The sequence below is a fragment of the Patagioenas fasciata genome, chromosome 12, assembly GCF_037038585.1.
Source record: "Patagioenas fasciata isolate bPatFas1 chromosome 12, bPatFas1.hap1, whole genome shotgun sequence".
Lineage (NCBI taxonomy): Eukaryota > Metazoa > Chordata > Aves > Columbiformes > Columbidae > Patagioenas > Patagioenas fasciata.
This window is the reverse complement of record NC_092531.1, coordinates 13,339,458-13,346,167: the sequence shown is the minus strand read 5'-3', so window position 1 is coordinate 13,346,167 and position 6,710 is coordinate 13,339,458. Positions and strand designations below refer to the sequence as shown.

General features: G+C 57.7%; 1 long non-coding RNA gene across 1 annotated transcript; it reads left to right on the top strand.

Moving 5' to 3' along the window:
- Positions 1 to 571: 571 nt before the first annotated feature.
- Positions 572 to 6,134, top strand: LOC139828936 (uncharacterized). Its single transcript, XR_011741026.1, has 3 exons — positions 572 to 790; positions 1,436 to 1,557; positions 5,136 to 6,134. It is a non-coding gene; the product is annotated as an uncharacterized lncRNA (long non-coding RNA).
- The last annotated feature ends 576 nt before the right edge of the window (positions 6,135 to 6,710 follow it).

Genomic DNA, 6,710 nt, shown 5'->3' with positions numbered 1-6,710 from the left:
CCGGTGGGGTCAGCTCCAGCGAGTAGCAACCGGTGCTTACCTGCCTGGTGTCCTGACAGCTGATGCAGAGCGGGCACATGCCCATGGGTCACTCACCCCCTGTGACAGACCCGGCTTGGTCATTCTCCTTGAGCCATTGCCCTCAAGTGTGCAGAGGAGGAGGAATCACACATGAGAAGTGGAGGACAGTGCAGGGACACAGTGACACGGGCCTTGGGGCATGCAATGGGGTGGCACCACGGGTACAAGGACCTTTCTCAGCAGCGGGCAACAGGGTTTCTTGCCTTTTGGAAGGGGGGCACCACCAGCCCTGTCCTCCCAGTCCCGCCACAGCAGCGGGCTGGGGAAGGCAGCAGCTGTCGGTGCCTTTCTGCAGTGTCAGACAAATCTGCCCGGCTGAAACCCCATGATTTATACAGCTTAATCCAGCGCTGGGCAGGTTCCACCCGCGCCCGGCCGGGCCGGGGTGCCGGGCTCAGCCCTGGCGGGCGCGGGGCCCAGGGGGACGGTCCCACCCCGCAGGGAGGGGACTGAGGTTATGAAATTTGTGAATGGGGAGTGTCTGCAGGGCTCGAGCGGTGGGAACCAGTGGGGTGCGGGCAGTCACTGCGGGCAGCGCAGGCAGCGGGCAGTGCAGACAGCGGGGCAGTGGGGCAGCAGGGCAGCACACGCAGCGGAGCTGCACGCCGGGGACCAGCACCACATCCCAGCACCTGCCCGCCACACCAGCACAACAGCCGTCACCTTCCCGCATCCCACCGACGATGCAACCGGACAGAAGAGCCAGCCGGTGATGTCCTGACCTTTGTCTCATGCATTGCCAATCTAGCTTGTTTTTTGCATTTTATATTCTCAAGTTTTAGGGGTGAGACGTCTCCTGAGGCCATTCTCATCTCCTTATCACTTTTCCAGCCCAGCTTCTTCACTGTAACTGTTGGACGGAGAACTGATAAGGGTATGCGAGTGACATGAGCGGCTGTCCCGGCTGTCCTCAGCTGTCCCCCTGCGGTGAGCCCATGGGGCTGGGATGTGGCTGACGTGCATCCTTACTCTGCTGCAGATGTCGGCTCTAAGTGAAACTGACTGCAAAGCAAACTCAAGGGTTAAAGAAACATCTTTTTTCCACTAAGATCTGGCAGGTCCTGTCCTTCCGGTCTTTTTCAGCATCTACAACATGTCTCCTGTTGGAAAATGTGTTTTTTTAAAGAGGTCTTGAAACACTGTTTGTACAAGGGGTCCTGAAATGCTATTTTAGCACATTACCATTTGCTTGTGCTTCAGTGGAGTTAGCTTTAAATTCTTTGAATCGGTATAACAACTAATTACAAAAGCAAGAAATAAGCGTAGCATACATGTAAAACTCCCATGCTTTATATGTGTCTGGAATGTTTTACATTACAAGTTATTTATCCCAAATGTTTACATGATTTTAAAGGTGAGCGCTTGCAATACAGCTCGAGTGGCAGCTGACTGGAGGACCTGCGTTGCCAGAAAGGCAAATACCCCATCAGTCGGAGGAACAAAGCCGGGATTTAGGGAAGCGAACGGAAGCATGAGGTAAGGGGGTGTTTGCTCAGCACTGGGGCTGAGCCCCGCGGTCACACATAGGCTGGGGGGCACAGCCCAGGGACACCCGTGCGGGCTGCCCCCACCGCTCTAAAGCACCTGGGATTTCCTTCATATTTCAGCCTCTTTTTTCCGGCTGTCCCAGTCAGTCAGACTGCACCTGCCTTCCCTGAATCGCTTTGCATGAGCAGGGAGCAGGAAGGGCTGCGCTGCTTTCCCAGTGCTGGCCTCACAGCCATGGGGGCAACTGGAGGGGAAAGCGCCAGCACTGGGGGGTTCTGGATGTGGGGGGACAGCCTGGCCTGCCTGAACCCCATGAGCTGCACAGCCGCTGCTCCCACTCACCCCCCCAGCCACAGGGCACCATGGCCCCAGGGGCTCCCGGCAGCACCGCAGCCTCCCAGGGACCATCACACTGGGGAAGGGGCAATGCCAGCACAGGCAGCCCCTGCCCACCCCTTCGCTTGGCAGAGGCTGGAGGGGGGTCCTGGTGGTGGGTGCCCCAAATCCCCTCCGGTCTCAGGGGCAGACATCGAGGCAGGGACTGACATGGACAAGGTAGCTCTGAGTCAGACACCACAATCACCAGCTGGCCTGGAAGGGGATCACCCCGCCAAACCTGGGCACTGTCTTCAGGCCCCTCCTGCCCAGACCTTCCTTCTGCCAGGGCCTGGGCCCAATCCTGGCCCCCCAGACCTGACCTGTCCCCACACAGGGAGTTGGAGGTGCAGCACCCACTGCACCCATTTGGGGAGAACCTGGCTGCACCCTGGTGCTCCCCCCACCGCAGGCAGCACACTGGCAGTCTCTGCCACAGCAGGACACAGGGCATCACTGCTGGCTTCTGCTCCTGCTGCAGCCCTCCCTTCCTGTGATGTTCAAGTGTCCCCTCAGAGTAGAGAGGAATGATCAACATCTGGGAGTCTCCATTGCCCTTCACCTTCAGCTTTCAGCAGCCAGAGCTGTGAGATGATAACCTTGGAATGCAACCCCCCCCACTAACTCAGAACCGGGCAAAGAGTGGCAGGATGTGCTGTCTCCCCTCCCCGCAGCATGGCTCTGCAGGGCTGGGGACAGGTTTGGGGGGTGAGAGCAGGCAGACATCCCAGCAGGCTGGCACTGGTGGGCACGGAGCATTTGGGGGTCCAAGAACGCCTCCCCAGCCCACCCACCCAGCAGGGAGCGGGAGGGGCAGAGCGCTGCTCCACAAACAGCCTCCCCAGCCCCTCAGTCATGAAGAGCTATGGTGAGCCCCAAAAACGAAGTGTGGGGAGAAGAGGCTCCTTCTTAGCATCCCCGATGAGCCAGTCCAGGGACCAAACCCAGGTGCTCCTGGTGTCCCTTGACCTTGACCCTATGGCACTGGGGTTTCCTGGGGAAGCAGTAGCAGTGTGGGGAGAGCCAGGAGCTGCCGGGACCCACGAGCTGTCCTGGTGTGAGCCGCCACGTTCTCACGGCTGCTTCTGCATGAGGGGTTCAGCGGCGGGACAGGACCTCAGCTGATCTCTCTGCAAACAGCCACCAGCAGATTGTTGCTGTGCATTGGGATGTCACCCGTGGCAGGCGGTGTGATTAGCCATGAAAAGCAGGCTTAGCATGGCTGGAAAACTACTGAGGCAGCCGAATTTCCCCACTGGCCCCAGCCCCGCTGATAGGAGCCCAGCCCGGTGACAGCGATGGCTGAGCCAGCACCGGTCCTGTGCGGTGCAGCCGCTCCTCTCCCCGAGCACGTAGTCCTTATATTAAATCCATAAATAGGAAATTCCACTTCTTCAGAAAAAAACAGAATCCGGATATTTCATAAGTGTCCCGGCAGACATGAAAGCTGAATCAGGAAATTTCACTCAGCAGAGTTATTAAAATCGCTGCAGCCCTTCGGCCAGCTGTGGCAAAGTACCCACAGCCTGCACCCGTGGCCTGGCATGCCATGGGGGCTGGCTGCGGGGACACATGTGTGCCGCGGGGACACGTATATGCCACCCTGGGTTGAGCAGAGCCGGGCGGCAGCTCTGGCAGAGCCCCCACAGGAAAGTATCGCTCCCACCAGGGCATTCCCAGCTGCAGAAGCCACAGCCCTGGCAAAACTGGTGCTGCCTGCACCGAGCCCACTGTGGGCAGCATGGGCCCCTCATGTGCCAGTGCTGGCATCGGCTCCATGAGCCGCAGAAGCACTGTGCCTCTGGGCCACGATAAGGGAGGTAAGAGACTGCAAGGGCAGCAACCACAGTAGCCAAGAGTCTTTTCCCTGCGCTGCCTGCACCACCCCACACCAACCCTGCACCAACCCCTCACCACCAGTGGACACAAAATGTCCCTTCAGTTGCTAAGAGGCCAAGCACCCTGATTTGGAAAACCCACCAGCTTGGGGAGGGCTGGGCTGGTGCAAAGGAGGAAGAGGAGTGATGACCACACAAGTACCAGCACCCAGGCTGCAGCTGGGGCACAGGGGTCAGGGCGGACCCTGCGGCCACGAAAAGCAGAGGCAGCAGAGACCAAGCACCCACCACGGCACGTGCCAGGCCAGGGCCCTGCAGCTGATGTCACCTGGGCTGTGGGTGATGCCACTCCAGGGACTGGTGGCAGTGCCCATGGGGCTGGGCATAGAAGACAGGCGGTAGCCCCACAGCCCGAGCCAGGAGCGCTGTGGCAAGGAGGGGGACACGTGCTGGGAGCCACCATGTCCATGCTGCCAGCACACAAAGCACAGGAGCAGCAGCCCCCTTGCTGTGCCAGGGAAAGAGCCGCCCCCACAGGCACCTCGCAGAGGTAATTGCAGGTTATTACACTGCTCTGTGGTTAAATACGGATCACTTCTCTTCCGACAAGCGTTCACCGTAATACAAACTCAAATCATCTCCCTCCTCCACCGAGCACCTCTCCTCACCCGCTGGGAGCCGTGGCAAGTCACAGCTGTGGCAGAGGACACAATGTGCACCGTGTCACAACCGTGGCAGAAGATGCAACATGCACTGTGTCACAGCCGTGGCAGAGGCACCCGAAACAAGTCGTGTGCCACCAAGGGCTGATGCTCTGGTGTGACATGTCCCATGTCCCACTCTGTCTCCACCACAGCTGTTCTGCTGGTTGAGGTGTTGAGTCCCCCCAGAGGTGTCTGTTCCCAACCCGGCCACACACGCCAGTGTCAGGGTCACCTGCTCTTGAGGGACAAGGACATGAGCTTGAGGAAACAGGGAAAAGAAATCCTGACTAATGACATCCGGATGGCGTACGGCACACAAGAACTCCAGACCCCTCCAGAATCATAAACACACTCCGCAAGAGCCACACTATCCTGGCACAGCTGCTTTCCTTCAGCAGCAGGGGACAGAGAGGCCCCAATCCAGCCAGTGCCAGAGCTGAGACAGGGGTACAGGACCACTGGCTGTTACCTCCTTGCACCCCCTGTGCTGACCCCCACCCCTCACTGCCAGCAGCTGCGCTGTCCAGACACCCGTGGAAATGAATGTTCCATCAGGCAGGACTGGTATGAGGGCAAAACAAAATAACTTTCTATATAAACAAGCTTAAATCAACATGATTTTTAGATGCTAATCTGTTTGCTGTGCCAGATCCCAGCACTCCATGCATAAGGCAGCAGTGCCAGAACGGCAGGGCCAGGATTTACTCAGTACCTGAAGCACACGGAATGTCAGGAAAGGGAACCAGGCAGAGGACACTGATGACACCGGGATGCCAGCACACGGTCATGTCCCCACAGACCAGAAAGCACCAGCACGGCAAATGGGACACAGTGCAGGTCCAGGCACCCCCACCACGTGGCCACTGCCAGACTGAGAAATGGGAAATTGGTCTGGGGGGGAAAACCCTTCTGTATTTTGTGGCGGTTGTAATACTAAGTGAAACCAAGCTGATTACACTTCTTAACCCTTTGCTCTGGTGAAATAAGGCTCCTCGGTCAGAAGCACAGAAGCCCTGGCGCTGCCAAGCTCCCACGTCGGGTGCCATCGACACCAGCGCCCCAGCTCTGCCCCCAGCACAGCTTTGGTGCAGCTGCCCTGCGGTGCCTGGCACACACGGTGCCAACGTTCCCTCAGCAGCTCCTGTTCGCCCAGTCTCCAGGTGGCAGATGGGGCCAGGGGGTTAAGCTGCTTTGGGGGTGTGCCCCATGGTAGGGCAGAGACCATATGGGGGCATCAGGGAAGTGACACCCCCCGCTCAGTGACACCATTGGGTGTTCAGGAGCATCCACTTAGGAGATGGGTGTGGGTTGGTGACCGCAGACCTCGCGGCAGCACTAGCCAGCTCGAGTCCCGCGAGTGCTCCCTGGGGACGGCTGTGAGGAAAAGCGGTCCCAAGCAGACCTGCACAGACCCTCAGCACGGGGGGGCTTCTGCTTCGTATCAGAATGCATTTCCCACGTATCGCAGCGTTTCACCACTTGGCCTGATGTCCTGTGCCTGTGCCTGTCCCAAGGCGACGTTTCGCTTTTGTTGTTTCACGCACTGTCACGTTTGGATATCCTTACAGGGTTGGAAGTGAAACACAACCCAAAGAGCATTGTAACAACTTCTCAAGAGAAAGTGGGTTTCTAAATTTAAACCAGCAAAATGAGAGAATGGAATATTTTTGCATTGATTTCATTGCCATTAATATTTATAAATCTCAGCTTCACAATATTAAATAAAATAAAATGAGCACTGGATGAGAACTACTGCCTGCATCTCTCAACCTGCAAAGCACATGTGAGAAGACACCCTGAGACTTGGGGTGCCAGCATCACCAGCCCCATCTCAGTGCTCGCATTCACACTCCCAGCTTCACCTCTGCCTTTTCAACCCCTCTCCTCAGGCCGAGCAGTCTTTTTCTCCCATCCCAGACACTGCCTGTGCTCATCTTAATTGGCAAATAATCGCTACAAATTGAATTGCCATTCAGCTCCGCCTATGCCTGCATATTAACTGCTGGGTTGGGGAGCACCCGTGTGGAACTGTTCTCCATCGCGGACTGCAGCCCCTTGCCAGGCTCTCATGTACCCCAAACCTGCTGCCAGGACCCACCAGCTGCCTGGGGGGTTTTGGCTTCAGGTAGCTGGTGCCATCGCTGTGACAGCCCATGGCTTTGGAAGGACACAGGACAGCGTTCACTGTGGTGAGCTGTAGTGGTGCCATGTCACCCGGCTGCCG